The sequence below is a fragment of the Glycine soja genome, chromosome 14 (genome assembly GCF_004193775.1).
Source record: "Glycine soja cultivar W05 chromosome 14, ASM419377v2, whole genome shotgun sequence".
Classification (NCBI taxonomy): domain Eukaryota; kingdom Viridiplantae; phylum Streptophyta; class Magnoliopsida; order Fabales; family Fabaceae; genus Glycine; species Glycine soja.
In genome coordinates, this window is record NC_041015.1 from 20940785 (window position 1) to 20963603 (window position 22819).

A 22819-nucleotide genomic window follows, 5' to 3' on the forward strand; every position below is an offset into this window, starting at 1 on the left:
ACATGGAAGTCTATAACGAAAGGGTGTTGCTGAATAGTTACCTCGACGTTGGAACATGTTTGCTGGCACTGAAGTTCATCACTGTTGCCAACAGTGACCCTTAACGGTGAAATCGTAGTCATGGTGAGCCCTACTGACATAACCACCCTGTGATGCACAAAATTATGCGTGCTACCTCCATCTATCAATATGCTCACAGGTTGCCCGTGAATGTATCCCTGCATGCATAATGTTTCAGGTACCACCTGTCCTGATAATGCATTAAAGCTCAGTTGTGCTGGCGGTGGTTCTGGTACAATTTTCAGCAAGGCCAGCTGTTGTTCATGTGGCTCCGTCGTCATGTCGTTATCCTCCATAATGAGTAGGAAAAGGGAAGAAGAGCACTTGTGTCCTCTCGAATATTTTTCATCACATTGCAAGCACAGTCCCTTCTCTCGTCGTATGGCTAGTTCCTCCGGTGTGAGGCGTTTGAAAGGAACGGTGGATGAATTCGTGCGCACCGGTGTAGGTAATAAGGGAGGAGTGGATGATGGCGTAAGCAATGGTGGTTGACGAGAGCTTGAGGAAACTCTAGCTGAAGGCCGAAACGTCTTTCGCGCGTCATTTTTCTTTTCCTCGTGCAACCTGGCATAGGCCACTGCTTGACTCATGGAGGCTGGTTGCATAACTTGAACCTCTCGGCGAATCGATGGTGTAAGGCCCGAGATGAAGCAGCTCAAGGCCATTGGAGAAGGTAATCCGATGATTCGATTTGCTAAAGCTTCAAATTCAGAGAGGTAGTTGTTTACCATGGTTCGCTACTGCAGTTTACATAGCAGTCTAGTGGGATCCTCGTATGTGGTTGATGCAAATCGCGAATGGAGAGCATGAAGAAATGCTAGCCAAGACGATAATTGACCATTTCGGTGCATCCATTGAAACCAAGCTAATGCCTGACCTTCCATATAGAATGATGTGATCGTGAGTCTCTCATGATCTGTTGTTGTGTGATACTCGAAGAAATGTGTTATCTTGAAGATCCAGCCTATGGCGTCAGATCCATCGAATCTCGGCACATCAAGCTTCATCCAATGCGGCGCTATGTGTGATCCTGATACCGGAAACGAAGTCGCCTCTGGTTGTGCTTGCTGAGGATTATATATGTTAGCTTCGAGATGTGCTAACCGCTCTAACAAGGTCTCCATCTTTGCCTCGACTGTTGCTGCAAATTTCGCAAACAATTCCTCCATTTTTTCTGATGATAGAGCTTTTGATCTCATGCCTTCCGCCATACATCTTAACTTGTGCTCAATGAAAGCACCAATGATACCTAGCTTTCAAGGGCTAGGGAACCTTCACGATACGCGTGACCTGTGAGAGCTCGAAGGAACTCGCAGAGAGAGAGAAAAAACGCGAGTTTAGAGAGAGAACTAGGAGGAGAAGGGACTCGAGAGGAAGAAGAGAAGCTTCTGGATTTTTCCATATATCTTCAAGGTTTGTTACAACTTATTTATATGCGCAAGGGTCCACAACTAACCGCAAGTGGTTAGCTGCTGCTGCTAGCCCTAACTAACTGAACAACATCTAACTACCCTTCCCGCCAACAAATTACACGAACAGCTTTTACCCCAGGCCCTCTTATCCTAACTGGTAGATATCCCAATGCTTAGGTAGCTGCTTCGTCCTTCTCGAACGCCTTTGGTGCATGGCTTTGTCTTCTATGTTCATATCATATTGTTCTTTTTGAGAGAGGAAATTAAATTTGTTTTCTTTTAATAAGGCAATTTGCCAAGCCATTTTTCTGCTCTTGCTTGTAAGAAAGACCAATGAAAATATCGCGATGGAGTGACATCTTGTAGTGTAAGTGAAGGGTAGTTAGTGATATCTAGATTTGGCACGATGGAAAGAAGTTCTAGACCAGTTTTCTGTCGTTGTCTCAAAGCTAAGAAATGAAAAAAATAATAATAATAAAAAATGCTTCAGTGTTTGTTTTAAAAAAGTAATATGAAAAAATATCCTTCCAAATTAGTAAAAATAGTCTCTTCAATTTTTATTTTTTATTTTAACTTCTTTAAAAAAAATAGATATTCTTATGACATTTTTTTAAAAATAATAGGCATTCTTCTCCTTGATATTTCTATCTATTAAAATAATTTTTTTCTCTTTTTGTCAAAACTCTTTTTTTATTTTACTTTTGGTTATGTTTCATTTTTATTCCTTTTATTATTTCCAATTTTATCACCATCTATTTATTTACTAATGTTATTTTAAATTTTTAAATTGTTTATTTAATCATTTAAAAAATGAATATAATAAAATAATAATAATAATAATAATAATAATAATAAAGAGAAAACTGAGACAAATTAAGTGTGTAATTTTGGTCAATTTCTACGATTGTGTAATTTTGATCTTTTAGTATTATATTAGTATGACAATCACGTTAGCATGTGTGCTAATGTCATTTTAATATATATATTAGATTGTTATGTTATGTTAGATGTCAGCTATCATCAATTATATGTCATGTTAGTAAAATTCATTAAAAAATTTGACAATAAACCAACAATAGGTTCAAGTTTGTACAATAAAAAATGTAAGAAACCAAAATTGATGAAATGTTTTAATAAAATCAAAATTTCATAATTAGGATACAATATTGACCAAAAGTAAGTTTTATACAAAAATTATTTGAATGAATGATTCTATTCTTTTTTTTCATGTCTTTAAAGCTTTTGTTTTTATAGATCTCATTTAATCAAGTATTTATGGTCTCTAAACAAACATATTTCTTCTCTTAAACTTGTGTGTGAAGAATGTGGCCATTGGGACATTTAATACATGTATTTCTTCATGCTAAGAAACTACTCTTCATCGCTAGTATGTTGAACACTACAGTAAGAAATGACTTCCTTTTGCGTCAAATAAGGTTTGTGCAGCATAGCTCTTCTTTTGATTGCAATTGAAGAATTTCAGAGTTTGACTTCATTTATTCTTCTTAGGATTTAACAGATCCTAGGAGAATGTCTTTGTAAAATGGATCTAAGACACAACGTATTAAATGTCAACTCTAATGTCGTATTAGATCATGATTTCATCTTGCTATCGTTTGAAACATCAAATGCAAACTTTGTGAAACATGCTAATAGAACATAAGACACAACTTTTAATCTTTGTATTTGTCTACATTTAATCAAAATAATTAAGGATTGCAATTCGTTTTAAGACATAACTGTCTTTTGACCTAACATACTACGTAATTGCCATGATCATTGAAGTACAATATTGTTTGGGGGTTGCTATTGGTCCCTACCATCATTTAAAAATTACAATGTTATTTTTTTTCCGTGCCCCCCTATTACATCGGAATTATAATTTCATTGTGCATTATGGGTGAGGGAAAAAATGCACAACAAAATCACAATTCCATTGTATATAGGAAGGGCTAAATATGACATGTACAACAAAAGTGTAATTTCGTTGCATGGTGTACAGCAGAATCATACTTTTGTTGTACATGTTTTTTTTTTTACAGAAAAAATTGCATAATGGAATCACGATTTTGTTATGCAATTTGTTTATGTAAAAAACCATACAACTAAAGTATGATTCTGTTGTATATTGTGCAATGGAATCACACTTTCATTGTACATTTTTTTTCTAATGGTTACATAGGATAGGTAGAAAAAACTTATGTGTTAAATGAAATTTCATACAAATGTCGACTACATATTGAGATCAACATCTATAAAATTAATTGGAAACACATTGAACATTTAAAATTATTTCAATCCTTATAAAAGTCTATTATATATTGAGATCCTCTATCCGATTGAAATTATTTCAATCCTTAGAAAGGTCTACCAAATTTTCATCATTATCATTCCCCATACTAGTTTCATTAGGCTAGACTCCATATAAAAGGGAGGGTTGGTAAAAGAAACATTGAATTCCATCATTCATATTTTCTCATCCAGGTGGCATTTTAACCTCATCATTCCAATCCATTTACCTACACAATCAACACAACAAAACTAGTTTCCAAAAAATAAAAATTGGTTGCTGCACAATTTGTAGTATAATAGAATCACTATTTCGTCATGTAACAAGTTTTGTTACACAACAGAATTGTGAAATTTTGTTGTGTTACATGGGGTGCAAATTTGCATCACAATGAAATCACGATCATGAAATATCGATTGCTTGTTGAACCCTATGAATTGCATGAAAGTAGAATACTCCAAATTTGGCAGTCCAAGAGTTTTATAAAACTCTCTTGATGGAAAAAAAATATGAATGAAAAATCTCATTGAATTGAATTAGGTCTATGAATCTAAGAAATAGTGAGAATTCTTGATTTCTCTCCATATCACAGTTCCGTTGTGCAACAAAAACTATAACACAATTGAATCATGATTTCGCTATGTTATACAAAAATATAAAGGAGAAAAAAAAAGGAATCATGATTCCACTATGTTTACAAAACCAAAAAAAATACCTTTAACAACATGAGTGTAGAGAGTGAAGAGAGGGGATAGAGGAAAAAAAAAGGAATGAATGAATGAAGAAAGGGAGAGGAAAAGATTAAAGGAATGAAGAAAGGGAAAGAGGTAAGGATGGTCGGATGAAATGCTAAAAGGGTATTTTGATAATTATCCTTCCCTGATAGGTCTAAGAGAAATTTTTTAGGACCAATAGTATCACTCATGTTGTTTTTTGTTTGGGTATTGCTAGGTGCACCCAGCATTATTGCTGGTGCACCCAACACTTAAGGTAAAATGACAAAAATACCCTTGATCTGTAAGCCATTTAAGTTGATCCGTAAAAGGCTTACGGATCAAGTTGATCCATAAGCCTTTTACGGATCAACTTGATCTGTAAGGCTTCTATGGATCAAGTTGATTCGTATTGTTCCTTAAAAGATTTACAAATCAACTTGATCTGTAAGCCTTTTACGAATCAACTTGATCCGTAAGCCTTTTATGGAACAATACGGATCAACTTGATCCGTAGAAGTCTTACAAATCAAGTTGATCTGTATGCTTAATATCAACATACGGATCAACTTGATCCGTATCAACCTTACGGATCAACTTGATCCGTATGATTTACTTACCACCCTCACACACACCATGACAAATGCGAAAAAGTGTAAGGACAATTTTGGTATTTTAAAAAAATGCTGGGTGCACCAACAATAATGCTGGGTGCACCTAGCAACACTCTTTTTGTTTTAATGGGCCAGACATAAGTCCAAAATACTGTGGCCCAACGGCATTAACAGTTTAAGTTTAAGCGACATACTCACTGCCTTGTTGGCTATATATACACTCAAGAATCCCCTCGACTTCATTCTTAGGGTTAACAAGCGGCGTAATTGGTCTACTACAGTTTCAAACGAAACGCAACCATTGTATCTGTCTCAGATTTCTGTGTTTGGGTTTCAATCTAATCGATTCGGGTTCTGTGTTGGGTCTTTTTTGTCACATATAAGGGTCTGGAGTTTGGCTCCTTGGCTTTATAAACCCGTGCCTTTGAGATGAATGCAGCACCCAATATCTAACCCTATCAACCTTTTCACTAGCTCTCGCTACCAAGTTTTTTGTATTGGGTCTAGCGGATCTCTTTGGTAAGGTTGATACATTTGTTTTTGGTATTGTTTTTATTACCCTCCTTTAATATAATGAGTCGGTGTTTTTTAATAGTGAAAATTGGAGATTTTTAAAATGTAACTATAGAGTGGTTATTCAGGCAGCCTTCTTGCCACTGTTAAATGGCATGAAAGGTGTTAAACTACTCGTAAATTAAATGCTTTTGCTCTTCAGACTCGCTGAGATTTTCTGTGAAGCTTGTCTAGTAAGCTCAAGCACATTATTCATTTGTTTTAAGGATCCTGCAAAATGTTTTTCTACAATAATAAAGGTGTTTGTTTTAATATTTTTTAGAATCGTTCTGTCAAGATACTTGTTTTTAACAGTTTTGAGTAGAGGGAACCATTCTGATTTGGTTCTTTTTAACATTTTTGACTGGGTGATCCTGGAATTTGCCTATGATTTTATCAAATGATCCGTTGAAGCTTTTTTATTTTTTTGGTCACGGAAGAAATGTGGCAATCAGAACAATTTTTGTTCACGATGTGAAATTGATTTATTCACGAGGTTAAATTGAAATAGTTTGAGTGCATGGTCCTGCTCTGGATTTATGCTTTCGTTTTCCCTTTTGTTTGAGGAAATGACCAAAATAATTGAATGTATAAATCATTCTTACAATAAAATTTGAAATCAATTGATTATGGAATGAGAAAATATTTTAGTAACGAAAACTATCAAGCTCAACGGAGAAGCACAAACTTTGAATTTAAATAAGAGAGGGCATATAAACAAATCACACTTTCTACAACATTTTTATTTAAAAAGGTCCCAACAATTCAACCAAGTTAAATCATTTGATTTATTCAAAACTCAGAAATGTTTTCCAATGCAATTATTAGTAACAGAAATTGTTGCATCTGCGCTAAACAGCATGGGCAATGAGTGTTTTACTACCACAACCTGCAGGTCCATAAAGCAAATTCTATCTCAATATCCACTCCAAATAACTGAAATAGAGTAATCCAAGAAAAAGTGATCAGCTTGGGATAACCATAATTGATTAATCTTTAGATTAAAAACACGAAATTAAATAAGAGAATTTGAAGAATACAGCTACCAAATTATTAATCGAAGCTCATGTGATTGTACCTTCCTCTAGATTAAGACCCAGGGACATAACATGGTCAAGTTCATCAATGTAAACAGATACTGAGAATCTTCACTCAAATCTATCATTGATGCAATTTTCAACATAGGAAAATGGCCAAAATGAATATTGACATAGGGAACGACAGAGTTAAAACTGATCGCAGCTAAGCATACTGGATCCAGCAGCAATTTCTTCCCCAACTCAGTTCTCAACAATTATGTTTAGCAGCTAAACATGTGTGCTTCATAACTCAAAAGTATTGCTTATAGGCATCCAACCTAAAGCATTTTACACTATGAAACCAAGATTTACTATAATTTTAGCACTTCTCCTAAGGGGGGAAATCAGAATGAAAGCTCACACTCCAAAAACAAATCCAATGTGCGCCCAAACCCCAAGTGAAAATCAAACCAATGGTCAAAATCCACTCAATCCCACTGCAAACCAATCAAATTTAACTAACAAGTCAACAATAAACATAAATAACAAATTAAACAAACCCTTCTGCTCCTCCACAACCCTAATTTGCAACCACACACCAAATTACACAACAAAAGCATAAACAAGGTGAAAATGGGTGCAAGAGCAGACCTGATGAATTGGTGCAAACAGGTATCCTAGCAACTCATGAATGCTGGTTTCAGGAGCAAGCAATGGCCTTGCCTGCCATAACATTATTGTTATTAGCACCGCCATTGCGAGGCTTGTTAGAAGAAAACTTAGAGTGACACAGTCAATGCCATCACATAAATTTTGATCTGCATTGTATTATTTCAATTTTTTTAAAAAAGAACTTGATGACAAGGGGCAATGGAAATCATTCTGCCCGTGTTATTTAGAAAAAAAAACTAAAATAGTAAGTTAGACATTGGAATTATGACTTCATTATTAGATGTTTCCAACCTAATATATCACTTATCCCTGTAATAACTTTTTAAGTTACACTGGTAAATTCTACTCCAAATTGCACTAATACATCATTTTCTTTTTACTTTGTATATATTAAGTAACTAGTTAAATTGAGACAGAGGAGTTCTCTGTATAAAGCTTAGGCTTGGGCTGAAATGATGATCATCCATTACCTGTTTTTCATTATCATACTTCAATAATACTACACATATTCACATTCATTTACTGTTACTTTGAAAAGTTAATGAGAGTGAGAGAGTGCACCACAAGTCTTGTATTGTAATCTTGGATTTTCTTTGAACATTTATTATGTGCACAAAAGATGATGATCGTCGTAGTTATTCGGGTATTTGTGCAGGAAGCAATCAAAATGGTGCAATCTTCACTAAGAAGAGAAGGGTTCTCCATTTTTCTTCCGTTCCTGATGTAAAATGAGAAGATGTTGGTGGGCTTGATCTTATATGAAAGGAGTTTGAATACTATTCTGATATTGTTCTGATTGTTTGCAACTCTCCCATTTCAAACACCCTTGACAAGGCATATGCTTCCTTATTCTTCGACCCCGGCTTGTAAACTATATCAAAGTTGAGAACATTAGCATCTTGGACATTCAGCATCATTGGTCTGTCTCAATTTCACTAGCTACTTAATATATATTGTATAAAGTAAAAAGAAAATGATGTATGGTCATAGAACCAATTTAAATCAACTCACAGAAAAGGTTGGAGATGCTCTAACTAAACTTTTCCCAGCCTCTTCCCCAATCCCATCTCAATGCCTCTCTTACGTATCTAGCTGCTAGCATAGCACTTTTCCATATCCCCAACATGCTTCTCAAAAATTAGGCCAAGGCCCATTAACTATCTGGTTGTTGACTCTCTGTCCATTTTGGCAATGTGGGTTGCTAATGCTAGTAGCAAAGTAGCAATTCAATTTGTAAATACATTTTCTTTTCCTTTTATAGGGGATGAATTTTTATTTGATAGAAGAAAAGTTAGAGGATGTTAGTATACTACTATATCCTTTAAACAAAGGATCGTAAAAGCCGGCACAAACCTCGTTCACGCATTGTCATTGCATCATTTGCATGTGCATTAGTTCATTTTTAGAATGCAATAAATTTCTATTCAAAAATCCCAATATACAAATTTAAAAAACGTTTTAAAATGTCAGCAACATATTTGGAAATACGGTAAAAAAAATTAATATTTTTGAGATAAAAATACTTTCACAAAAAATTATAATCCTTAATTTTTGTTTTCATTTATTTTTATCGGTTGGTTTTATATTAAAACACACCTCACAATAATTTTAACTCAAACATATACTTATTTATTCACTTCCGATTAGCCTTTATACATACTTCATATATGTATCAAGATGAATTTTACGGTACCAAAGAAATAGTGATAATTTGATTTATTTTTATTTCTCCAATTTTTTTTATCTGCTATATAATTTTTTTTGGATCTTTGTTCTTTGGGGTCTACTATGTAATTGATTTTCGGGTCCTCTCTTTTTGGATTTCTGTGTAATTGATTTTCACTTCTGCCAATGTTGTTCTTTTGGATCCAATTTTTTGGTCTGCTTTATAGTGCATTGTTTTTAAATTGCCATTGTTGTTCTTAAAATTAGAAGAATGCATTTGAAGAAGGTTGTTCTTTGGCGCAGTGGAGGAAGAATTGCAGTGATCTGCCGGTGTCCTGCATGTTTGGAAGCGGTGGAGGTGTTGCTGTTGACGGCGGCTTCAAGTCGTGGTGTCGACGGAAGTTGGAAGAATGGAATGAGAGAGGAGTATGGAGAAATCGGGATAGACAGAGAAAAAGAAAAAGAAGAAAAATGTAAAAAGAAAAAAAATCTGAACTCTCCATTTAATCTAACGTATATCCCAGCGAAAAGCTTTCGCAAGTAAGTAGTTTGCTTATGCACCGTAAAATCCGTCATGGAATATCATACTCTAGAAATGCTCGGTGATCTTCACGATCACCGATAACACACTTGCAGCTAAGGAGTTTACATCATTAAACTCAGTTTTCCACAAAATAACAACACTGTCACTCGATCTATCGTGCGTCAACACCGAACCCACTTTCGTTTGATAATAAAGCACCGAATTCGGAAATTCAAAAGCCATTCAATCGATAGATGACTTCACCAGCGACGGCCATCCTCCTCGCCGCAACCCTAATCGGCGTCGTTTCAGCCGCAACAAGACCACCAGACCCACCGGAATGCGTGCCGGAACCCAATCAGAACCTGCAGATCCTCCACCGCGACAAATTCACGGTCCTCATGAACGGCTTCTCGGAGTCCCGCATCCCACTCCTCCAATCCCTGGCCGCTACGTACTCCCTCTCCCCCATCGTGTCCTCCGTGCTCGTCCTCTGGGGCAACCCCGCCACATCGCCACGTGTCCTTCACCGATTGGCCCACAACCTCACCCTCTCTTCTTCCTCCTCAGCACCAATCTCACTTCTCCTCCAACCCTCCACCATGTTGGACATTTGAGTGTAATTGATCTCTTTATTATGTTAAAATAAGAGTGCACGCTTGTTTTAATGTAATAAGGAGATGCTCGGTTTAGGCAAATTTTGGAAGTTACATGGAAGTCAAATCTTGGAAGTTACATGGAAGTTATTTTTTCAAGAAAAGACAGTTTTTTTTTTTAAAAAAAAAAAAGATAAACTTCCATCAACCGCCAACCGTTTTTTTTAAAGGATAAAACTTCCATAACTTCCATCAACCGCCAAAAATCACTTGTTCTTTGATTATAAATAATCATCCTGGTTCAGAAAGCATGAGATGTGACAAAACATACAAGACCAAAACAAAACTCTTGAATTATGATCTTCTGATTTTATCCGATTGAACAATTTTGGTTGAACCCCGAAATTTGATTCAGTCTGAAAGTGTTATACACGACTTCAGATTTATCCTGTATCATCTCGATTTTCAAATTAACTAACAAAAGATTGAATCAAATCTTTCGAGATGACGAACGATAGTTCGAAGATGACAAGAAAGTTTGCGAAGTTGGACAAGTTTGAAGGGCAGGATTTCAGAAGATGGCAGAAGAAGATGCACTTTCTCTTTACAACATTGAATGTGGTGTATGTGCTGAGTACACCGATGCCGGTGTTTGTGGAAGACGAAACTCTGGATAAAAAAAGGAAGCGTTCGAAATGGGAGAACGATGATTACATTTGTCGTGGACACATTCTGAACGGTATGTCTGACCCTCTCTTTGATATTTATAAAAAATGTTGAGTCTGCTAAGGAATTATGGGACTCTCTTGAATCCAAGTATATGGCAGAAGATGCCTCAAGTAACAAATTCTTAGTTAGTAATTTCTTTAATTACAAAATGATTGATTCGAGGCCTGTTATGGAACAATATAATGAACTGCTGTGGATTTTTGGTCAGTTTACTCAACATGATTTGAAAATGGATGAATCCATTGCAGTTTCATCTATAATTGATAAACTGCCTTCTTCTTGGAAAGACTTCAAGTATACCTTGAAACATAAGAAGGAAGAGTTGACTTTGGTTCAACTCGGTAGTCATTTCATGATTGAGGAGTCACTGAGGGCTCAGGAAATTGACAAAGTCAATGATAAAAACGTAGCAGGTTTCTCTTTCGTTAATATGGTAGAGGAAAGTGGAACAGTTAAGAAAAATTACAATACTAAAGGTAACAAACGAAAATTTCAAGGAAATAAGAACAAAGGTCCAAACAAATAGACAAAATTGTCATGTTGGAAGTGTGGGAAACCTGGTCATTTAAAGAGGGATTGTCGGGTATTCAAAGGAAAGAACAAGGCTGGTCCAAGTGGGTCTAATGATCCTGAAAAGCAACAAGGTCAGATTGTAGTGAATAATTTTAATTCGAATACGAATTCAAATTATGTATCACTAATATCTAATGCATTCTTTGTGCAGGATGATGACGTTGCTTGGTGGTTTGATTCGGGAGCAACAAGCCATGTGTGCAAAGATTATCGTTGGTTCAAGGAATTTAGACCAATCGATGATGGCTCTATTGTGAAGATGGGCAATGTTGCAACTGAACCAATCCTAGGATTAGGTTGTGTGAATTTAGTTTTTACTTCCGAAAAAAGTTTGTATTTGGATAATGTCTTATTTGTACTTGGTATTCGTAAGAACTTATTGTCTGGTATGGTTTTAAATAATTGTGGTTTCAAGCAAGTACTTGAAAGTGACAAGTACATCTTGTCAAGACATGGTTCGTTTGTTGGATTTGGTTATCGTTATAATGAAATGTTTAAATTAAACATTGATGTTCCTTTTGTTCATGAATCTGTTTGTATGGCCTCGTGTAGTTCTATAACTAATATGACAAAATCAAAAATTTGGCATGCTAGATTAGGACATGTTCATTACAAAAGATTAAAAGATATGTCAAAAACAAGTATGATTCCTCCTTTTGATATGAACATTGAAAAATGCAAAACTTGCATGTTGACTAAGATCACTAGGAAACCTTTTAAGGATGTTAAAAGTGAGACTAAAGTCTCAGACCTTATTCATAGTCATTTGTGTGATTTGCATGCTACTCCATCAGGTCATAATATATATATATATATATATATATATATATATATATATATATATATATATATATATATATATATATATATATATATATATATCTTGTTACTTTTATTGATGATGCATCAAGGTATTGTTATGTATATTTATTAAATACAAAAGATGAAGCTCTTGATAAATTTAAAATTTATAAGAAAGAGGTAGAACTTCATCAAAATGGGCTAATCAAAACTCTTCGTACGGATAGGGGAGGTGAGTATTATGATCCGGTTTATTTTCAATCTACTGGAATAATACATCAAACTATAGCTCCCTATACACCACAACAGAATGGTGTAGCCGAAAGGAAGAATAGAACCTTGAAAGAAATGGTGAATTCCATGTTATCCTATTCGGGTTTAAGTGAAGGATTTTGGGGTGAGGCTATGTTGACAGCCTGTTACTTGTTGAACCGAATTCCTAACAAAAGGAATAAGGTTACCCCATATGAACTTTGGCTAAGGCATATAGTCAAGTGTATAATGGGAAGTCTAGACACTTGGGTGTTAGACACAACATGGTTCGGGAGTTAATCATGCATGGTGTGATATCAGTGGAGTTTGTGAGAACTCAACATAATTTGGTCGATCATTTGACCAAAGGGTTAAGTAGAGATCTCGTGAAAAGGTCGGCTGTGGGATTAGGATTAAAGTCCATCTGAAATCTCTTATGTTAAGATACCCAATTCCCATCTAATATGACATTAGGTGCTGAATTCAATGTGGAAAGCTTAACATGTAGAGATTGGAACACATCATCGAAAGTATCCCAAAAGGAATGTGTTCGATTATGTAAGTTAAGGAGGTTGAAGTATAACTTCTCAATGGTTCTTTTGAAAAATTGCATTTGCAGGTGCAAGAAAGAAAAGGACTACCTATATAAGCATGAAGTTTAGCCGTTTCAAGAAGCTGAGACTTGGCTTTGATATGCTTATGAAGGATAGGGACACAGGCTAGTAAACTAGTGTCGAGCAAGAGTAATGTTATAAACTATTGTGCAGATTATCTTCGTGTATTCATTATGAATAGAAAGGGTTCAATCCTTAGTGACACCCTGATATTCGAATATTTGAAACGTGTAATTTGCTAAGATGAAATTCAATCGTCACGATATTTCATCTATGCAGTAGTTTGTTGTATGTTATGACTTTGGTGATTTGATAGGTAATTACACTAAAATGGGGGAGGTTTGTTGGACATTTTAGTGTAATTGATCTCTTTATTATGTTAAAATAAGAGTGCACGCTTGTTTTAATGTAATAAGGAGATGCTCGGTTTAGGCAAATTTTGGAAGTTACATGGAAGTCAAATCTTGGAAGTTACATGGAAGTTATTTTTTCAAGAAAAGGCAGTTTTTTTTTTTTTAAAAAAAAAGATAAACTTCCATCAACCGCCAACCATTTTTTTTTAAGGATAAAACTTCCATAACTTCCATCAACCGCCAAAAACCACCTGTTCTTTGATTATAAATAATCATCCTGGTTCAGAAAGCATGAGATGTGACAAAACATACAAGACCAAAACAAAACTCTTGAATTATGATCTTCTAATTTTATCCAATTGAACAATTTTGGTTGAACCCCGAAATTTGATTCAATCTGAAAGTGTTATACACGACTTCAGATTTATCCAGTATCATCTCGATTTTCAAATTAACCAACACACCAGCCTCAACAACCGCTTCCTCCTGCGCCCCAACGACATCTCCACCAATGTCGTTTTGGTCTGCGACGACGACGTGGAGGTGGACCCCACAACCTTGGAATTTGCGTTTCGTGTTTGGAGGCAAAACCCGCACCAGTTAGTTGGGCTCTTCGCCCGGTCGCATGATTTCGACCTGGACCGGAAGGAGTGGGCCTACACGGTCCACCCCGACCGGTTCTCCATCGTGCTCACGAAGTTCATGTTGTTAAAGACACGCTACGTGTTCCTCTACACGTGCCGGGGTGGGCCCTGCATGGCGCGCGTGCAGGGTTCGTGGACGAGGTGCGGAACTGCGAGGATATACTGATGAACTTTGTTGTGGCGGAGGAGGCGGAGGTGGGGTCAGTTTTGGTCGGGGCGAAGAGAGTAAGGGATTATGGTGATGCCCGAAATGAAGAGGAGAGTGAAGAAAAAGGAGTGAGTGTGGTGGGGTTGAGTAGTAGGAAAGGGGAGCATAGGAAGAGGAGAGGGTGGTGCATAAGGGAGTTTCATAGGGTGTTGGGGAGAATGCCTTTGAGGTATAGCTATCGGAAGGTGGTGGATTTTGGGGAACAAGGGTTGTGTTTCAAAGGTGTCAAGTTGGTGTATTGTGATCAGTGTGATATGGAGGAAATGTGTAATTATTATCTTATTTTATTTGTAATTTTCACGTAAGAGAAAAAAAAATATCTTAAAATTATATATTAATAAATATTTTTTATTTATATTTCTTCTAATATTAATCACAAATAATAAAATTTATAAATAAATTAATAATAATATAAGATTAATTATATAAAATTATTATTTTTTATTTAAATAAAATAATTTAAAACAACTATTATTTTAAGATGAAAAGAATACCAAGGATGATGATATTTTTAGAACTAGTGCAATAACATGTGACATGCAAGGGTGTTAATTTATAAAGGTAAAAAATAAATAAATTTTATATTATTATAATGTTAATATTTTTTTTAAAAAATTTCAAGTATATCTTTGAAAATAATTGTGAATATTTTAAAGAATATATTAAAATTGTAAATATTAAATATATCAAATAATTTTATCATTTATATATATTTTACATCATAATTTTCTACATACATATTATTATTATTTTTATTTATTTTTAAAAGTCGTTCGAGGATAAAAATTTTAATGTATATTTTGATTTTAAAAAATGTTAATGTATATTTTAATAGTAGATAAGGCATTTTAGCAAATTGTTGGTGAATCGCAACATCATTCATAATTTGTGTCTGTCCAATTTATTTATTGCAAACTATCTTTCTATCTTTTTGCTATAAAAAAAATTCTATTATTTTTTAGATTTTTTAATTGCTTATTCAAATAAAACATTCTAATTTGCTTTGGCAGGATTTTATTGGTGTAGTTCTTCAAAGAGCAATTTAAATGTAATGGCTTATCTCCTTTTATAAATAAAAAAAAATGACGGAGACTATCAATAAGAATGCAAAATAATATATTGAGAAATTTGAATTGATTATAAATATGCTAAAAAATATCCTTTTTTAAAATTGTTTTAAATATTTTTAAAACTTATAATTAACATTGAATATATATATATATATATATATATATATATATATATATATATATTCAAATCATAATCAATTCCGTTATCATTCAATTATAAGAAACTGATTATTTAATTGACTAATTATCCAAATAAAAGAAATTAATTATTTAATCTATTAAAATTATTTTTATATATTTATTTATAATTTCGTTATCAATAAGCTATTTTTTGACAGAATAAGCTAAAATTTTAAATGCTCTTAAACCTATATTTTTCATATTTTATATGTATTTGCAAATACTTGTAAATATAAAAAAATTTAATAATATATATTATTAAATATTATTTATTCATATTTGTACTCAGAATAACTTACATTAAATGGCCACTCAATTTCAAATTAACGGTCATTCAATTACAAATTAGATAATTTACATTAAATTAAACAAATAGTTATACTTAATTTCCCCAACGTCTCCAAAGTTTAAAAAATACTCAAAAAATTCAATTAGAAACATATAATAAATATATCGTCCTAAATAAATATGTAATTAATGAAAAATAAATTTTTTTAAAATTCATTACTTATTTAGTCAATAACTTTTTTAAGAAAATGCAACTGCGTTATATTTGTCTAACTTCAAAAGGCTAACAAATACAATATATTGTTCTAAATGTTTATATTATTCTTCAACACTTTAATGCTTTGAAAAGTTGAGAGCTATAGGGTCCTTAGTATAGTGCCTATAATATTCTTAAGAATCATTTGTGAACATAACAAATACTACGGGAGAAGGATAATTTAAATAAACTTCGTTCTAAGAATATTTAAAATAATATATTGTCAACTTCTACAAATAATATAGTCAAAGGAAGATCTGTCATAAATGTTGTTCATAACATTTGTACTGAAGCAGTGTTTGTTAGAAAATTAAAATAAAATGAAAGAAATAAATAATAAAAAATATAAAACCTTAGATTAAATAACAAAATAATAATAACAAAATCACTTTAATTGACAGAACATAATCAATAATCACTACTAAAAAACAAATTTTTATATCACTAATTCTACAACAGTTCAAAAGGATCATTTTAGGAAGTTAGGCGATGAGATAATGGTAATTAAGAGAAAGACAAGTGCCACATTTCTTCAAACCCGTCATTGTAGAGTAAGTAATTAATATACAAGGATGGACTTTTCCCGAGAATCGTGCTTGTATCAATAATGACTGCACGTGCTTGCTTTTATTTCGTGTCTCTTTGCATTCACGCGCCTCCTGAGATTCTCACTTTCTTCGTTTCAGAAACATACACGCCCTAGCTAGCAGCCCCGCTCTCCTGCACTGTCCGTACCCATTTGACGTGCCGCGCGCTCCGTTCAATCTTTCGTCTTTTGGCTGAGCTCCAAAGAGGTCTTGAAGACACCCTTCGTCGCAGAAGCAACTTTCGTGGCTGAGCTCCGAAGGTGTGCCCTTGCTGCTTTGCTTTTCGGCCTCAGAGATAGAGATTGTTCGTTTTGGACTAATCATTTCATTATTAATCATTAAATCCCTCCCTTTAAGGTAAAATCACTCATTTGAATCCCAACCCAATTGATTTTCGGTTACTATTTGCAGTCAAAGCCCATTCGCTTCCTCTTTAATTATTCATTAATTATTTTAAACTTCTGCATTTTCGATTTGGCTTCAGAAGTTCTGGCTCTTCTTCTTCTGGTAGAAAGCGTACTAGTACGAGTGAGTATTTTTTGACCATTTGAAACCTTGTGAGTCATTCTCTCTCACATTTTCTTTTTGTTTTGTTTGTTTACAGGGAAAGTTGAAAAAGGACAATTAGAATCCCAAAACCTGAACTTTCTTTTTCTTCCCTTCACTCACGCCTCAAGAAAGCGTAAACCTGTCCCCTTAATTTCAGGTTCAAACATAGGGTTATGTAATTTTATTTTTGTACAACATTCTTTAGCTTCCCCTTTTTTTTGTTCTTAAATTATAAGAAACTTAGATGATTTTAGCGTCTAGGTCTTGAAGACAACCTTTCATATGCGAACAAGGGTTTGATCTCTCTCTCTCTCTCTCTTTTACTTTATTTATTTTTGTTTAATTTTTGTGTAATTTTACGAGGTTGAATTTGTTTAGGGTTTGACATGATTTTAGGTTTGTGTTTGATTAGCTCAGTTTTTGTGTGCTTGGATAGCCTAAATATATCTTGTATTCTGCGAAGAAGAAGCTGAGAGAGGCTAAAGATGGTATGAGCATATTTTGATTCTTTACGTAAATGCATATTTTTCTTGTATTATGCAATGACCAATATATATCAGGCATCTGTGTGTGATTACCCTTATAACGAATCTACATTTCATTTAACTGTGTCAAATTGCTTTTCCAGTTGACAGGTCTCACTGGTTTAATAAAAAATACATCAATTAATCAATGAAAATTTCTTTTTCTATTTTACCGAATGTCATGCTTGATTAACTATAGTTTTAGACCTCCATTGAAAGAAAAGGTGTTTCATTTCTTCCTAGCCCTTTTGTGAATCATAGAGTTGAAGATTCGAAAAGATTTTTGAGTAATGGTTTGAGATGATCATGCTCTGTGATTCCTCAGCCTACCCTCTTATGGAATTATGATTTTTCTTGAATTTTATGTCCTAGATCAAGATATCGTCAATATCCTCCCTTGCAAGTCCTTTTTTATTTCGTGTGCAAAATTCCCCTTCATTAGTTCCTTTTTTTTCCTTATGCTTTTCCTTTTCTAAGTGACAGAATATGTTGATTTATATATGTCTACATTTCTACGCAACAGATTATTTACAACTTTGTTTCTTCCTTATATTTTTTTTCCTTATGCTTTTCCTTTTTGGGTTTGTGTCTTTTACCCCATTTCAAGTTTTATTTTGACTTGCTGTGTTTCTTAGAATGTACTCATTTTAGGGAAAATATCCATGCCCTTGTTCATTTTATTTCTCTCTATCTCTATCCTTTCATTATTTTATTTTTTTGTTGGTTTTGGTTTTGTTGAACATGTCCCCAACCACTTTTTCTTTAAAAAAGTTTTGAGTTCGGATTTTTTTTTTGTCAAACAGGATTTGAAAAGGTAGCTTTGGATGAAGTAGTGAGTACATTTTGTTTTTTACCTACTTTAAGAGCTTGCATGATTTTGGTTGGGGCATTGGTAGAGTTTGCGTGTAAAGCCATTTAATGCCATAGTTTGAAAAGGTAGCTTTGGATGAAGTAGTGAGCATTTTTTTTTTGTTTTTTTACCCGCTTAAGGAGTTGGTTTGGGTGATTATAAACTTGCATAACTTTGAATGGGGTATTGGTAGAGTTTATGCGTGTAAAGCCATTTAATGCCATAGCTAAAGAGTAATTAACCATTTCAGTGTGATGTCTCTGTTTTTCAATCATCACAATCTCATTCCAATGGATGTTCCCAGAAATGTCTCTTCCCCTGCCTTAGTGGGAGACAATGATTCAACCACCATGACTTTGCCAATTGACTCAGGTCAATACAAACCTTAATTTCTAATCTTCATTTCTATGAGATTTTGAATTTTCCAATGCTTTTTCAATCATTTCAGGTGCAAGACCAAAAATAACTTGGAGTATTTTAATTTTGAATTTTCCGAAATTTCTTTAGCAGTCAAGTATTTTAATTTTGAAGTGAAACTTTTCTCTTCTTTAAATGACCAAAAATAACTTGTGGAGAGGGTTAGATATGACTGAAACAGTCAGTGAGGACTGAGTTCTTGTTTCCTCTGTTATTATCAATGGGCGTTATTTTTCAATGGGGAGGAAAACTGATGGGGTTTGGTTGTGAAGGAAGGACTTTCTGTTCTAGATGTAGTTCAATATAGTTGCTTTTTTGGAAAAATGGTTTTACACGTGAATGAAACTCATTCAGTTTTGCAATAATGTTTTTCTATTTTGGACCTTAGGTATTGTTCACCAATTAAGCTCAAAGGCAATCCTTGCTTTTATTTTTCAATATATGTTTGTGTCTACTTCAGTATATTTCGTGGAGCATTTTTACATCCGAATATAGTCTCGATTTATGATTTTATCTTTCTTTGGGATGAGGATCTAGGGGTGGAGCATTTTTCACCATCAAGGTATGAAGGGATGCTTCTTTGCTTTTCTGTTATTCTTGTTATTTTGATATGTATGTGCAATCTACCTTGGATGTGAATGATTATCATTTTATGGGCTAGCAGGAACCTACTGGTATAAATGTTATGAAAAAAGAATCCAATTTTATTTGATTACCTGATTATATATTAGTTTTCCCCTTTTATGATTTGATAGCTGAATGAAAACTGACTCTGAATTTTCTGCAACACACTATAAGATGTATATTATCCTTATTAGGTTTGTTAACCTTACATTTGGTTGCTAAGAAATCTTGGCTTTTCTAGGGTGGTATCTTAAAAAAGAGGTTATTTGTTGGGGTTTTTAAATGAGGTTTACCTTCGTCTAGCTGCTCATAAGAAAACTTGTTTTGATTTACTTGCATTTTATTTTTGGGGGCATCCTGATGAAGTTTAACCTTGTTTGTTATGAAATTTTCAGAATTCAAATTGTCATTTTTGTCATAGATTAAAAATAGATGAAAATAATCCTCTATGTTGGTGCTCAATATTGGCTCATCACTATCATTTGTATCTTATCCAGAATGACCTTGTCCATGGATGGGGACTAGATATGAAACTAGGATATTGTGCACAGGTGAGAAATATGCATTTTCTAGACACTTTTGGTGGTTGTAATTTTTTTTATTTTTTAATTTTCTTTTTCAATGATGATACTTCCTGTAAGATTCTTATTACCTTGCAACTCTATTTTTCATTCTTGGAAGTGATTGATATAGCCAATCGTGCTTATAGTTCCTCCAGCAAGAAATAAAGGTTATGAAATATTTGCACATTCTCGTGTGAAATCATTAGCATGTAAATTTTAAATGCATCATGTGGATATATTAAATTTATATTTAATCAATCAATCATTTGTATACTAGGACTTAGGTTGCTCTGCCTTGACTTTTTTAGCCACCATTATATCATTAGTGAGAATAATGTCATTTTTTCCGGGACATCGAACTAAAAAAGTGGGAGTTGTTGATGGCGAATATTTTTTCATGGGAATACAAACTTTGGGTGGGAGTGGTCACAGAATTACAAAGGTACATGTCTCGTCCTTTCCTAATTGTGGAATTCATTCACTGCAAAGTGTAAACCAAAAATATAAAGTGCGTGCTCCAACATGGTATTATTCAATATTCAGTATAGTTGTAAATTGAAAATACTCTTATATACACTACCTCTCCTTCTTTATCGAATCAAATATAAAATGCGTGCTCAAACATGGTAAATAAAAATTATAACCTTATTTTGACGACTCATACACATAGTAAATAAAAATTAAAGCAATAAATATATTAATGATAAAATCATAAAAGAGGATAAAATAACTAAAATTAATAAAAATATGTTTTATTACTATTAAGAATAATTTTAGAAAAAAAAATATAAATTTAAAATAAATTTACTGTTACCAATTAAATTATTATTAATTTCTTAATTCTTAATTGGGTCTTGTAAAAAAAAATCAGAGTTATTGTTATTTTTAAAACTAAGCATCAATTGTTACTTAGATTTAGTTGTTGTCTTAATTTGTGGTAGTACTATTTTCAAAAATCGTAACCGATGCATTAATATCATAATATCTACTCATCTCCTAAATGTATTTTCCTTTTTTTCTCACTAATATAAAATTGTTATAAGATACGGTAAAAGCAACCAATTGCTAACAATTAAAAAGTAAGATATAATTTGTTAAACAATAAAATTTCATGAGTGATGGTTAAAAGACAGTATATAATCTAAACTAATTATTGATTATTATAAATCTATGGAAATTAATATTTAATTGCCCTTTTAAAAAATTAAACATTAATTTATTAGAAAGTAAATTGTTTTTTTATTTAATATTGAATTTATTGATTATTTTTTCCTATTGGGATGAAGCTATTGTTTTTTTTTTGTTGCTTGGCACATGAACAATTATACTTAAGTTTTGTGGTGTTTAATTTATTTTTTATTGATATTTCACCATGTTTAATTTACTTCTGTTGCACATGCGAACTATAGAAATGGACAATGAATTGCCACAAACTGTAAGTTTACTAATCTTGTTTTAAACCAATTTGGTTTGACAAAATATTTTGTTTGGATGAATTCAACTTGATTTTTATTTTCTTCATTTTTCTGAGCTACTTTTTTTGGGTATGTATGATGAACATGTATGCATATTCAAATACAGTGCTACATAGGAGGTGCATACCATTTATCAGTTTTGATTCATGAATTTTATATTTGATATGTACTTTATATATATATATATATATATATATATATATATATTTCCACATACAGGAACATGCTCTTGCTGTTGAACATCTGGCACCAAGCTAGGCAGCTCTTAGAATGGAGCTGTGCCCCGGATACATGAGTGATGGTAACTTTTGGAAGATATACTTTGTACTCGTGCACCCTAGACTTAGCAAAATTGATGCTGCTATTTTATCCACTCCACAAGTGAGTTAAATTTTAATCGGCATTGGTTTTCTTTCATATATGCACTTGTGTTGTTTTTGTCTAATTTATTTTGGTTTGTTTGTTTGTTTGTTTTAACTTTAATCATGTGAAACTAATGATTGAAGTAGAGACAATTAAGGTTTTTCATTGTTCACGGATTAAACCTGGCATTGAAATCTTGTAAAGTGATCTTAATACAATCATGTGTAACTCTGCTTTGAATCGTAATGAAAGTTCATTGAACACACGATTTCTCCTTTAAAACAATGTTATTAATTTTGTACTCTTGCTTATGGATGTGATCATGGTAGAAGATATTCAAAACATGTATTTTTGGTGCTTATAAAGTTAATTTAGATTGTCATAAGTGATTGGGTAGGCAATAAGAATGAAAAAGTAGCTTTAAATAAAAAAACACACTCTACATCGGTTCTGAGAGGACTGATGTAGAATGATAACCATTCTAAGACGGTCATGTGGCAAAGACCGTCTTAGAATGTTGAACATTCTACATCGGTCCTCTCAGAATCGATGTAGAATGTTCAACATTCTAAAACGGTCGTTCACAATCGTTATAAAAAAAGTTTTTCCTTTTTACGACGTCCGCTACGGCGATGGTTGAAAATCGACGTAAAATGGCTCGAATAACCAATGTAGAAAGTCTTTTATGTATTAGTGAATGCACTATATCATACAATAAGCACAAAGAAAAAATAAATTAGGGGGAGAAATAATTAGTCTGGGTTGAAGCTCACAAACACCATC

At 33.3% G+C, this 22819-nt stretch overlaps 1 long non-coding RNA gene, 1 other non-coding gene and 1 pseudogene across 9 annotated transcripts; all 3 read left to right on the forward strand.

Annotated features, from left to right (window-relative positions):
• The first annotated feature begins 5728 nt into the window (after positions 1–5728).
• On the forward strand, positions 5729–5852 carry LOC114385564. Its single transcript, XR_003660932.1, has one exon. It is a non-coding gene; the product is annotated as a small nucleolar RNA snoR77 (small nucleolar RNA).
• Positions 5853–9135: 3283 nt separating this feature from the next.
• On the forward strand, positions 9136–15316 carry LOC114383910 (annotated as a pseudogene).
• A 1359-nt stretch (positions 15317–16675) lies between these two features.
• Positions 16676–22304, forward strand: LOC114385063. Of its 8 annotated transcripts, none has more exons than XR_003660832.1 (5): positions 16676–17028; positions 17156–17199; positions 17276–19573; positions 20133–20640; positions 21893–22301. It is a non-coding gene; the product is annotated as an uncharacterized LOC114385063 (long non-coding RNA). The 8 variants fall into 8 exon arrangements; XR_003660826.1 differs by having other exon boundaries at positions 16677–17028; positions 17276–20640; positions 21893–22054; positions 22183–22304; XR_003660828.1 differs by having other exon boundaries at positions 16677–17028; positions 17276–20186; positions 20476–20640.
• The last annotated feature ends 515 nt before the right edge of the window (positions 22305–22819 follow it).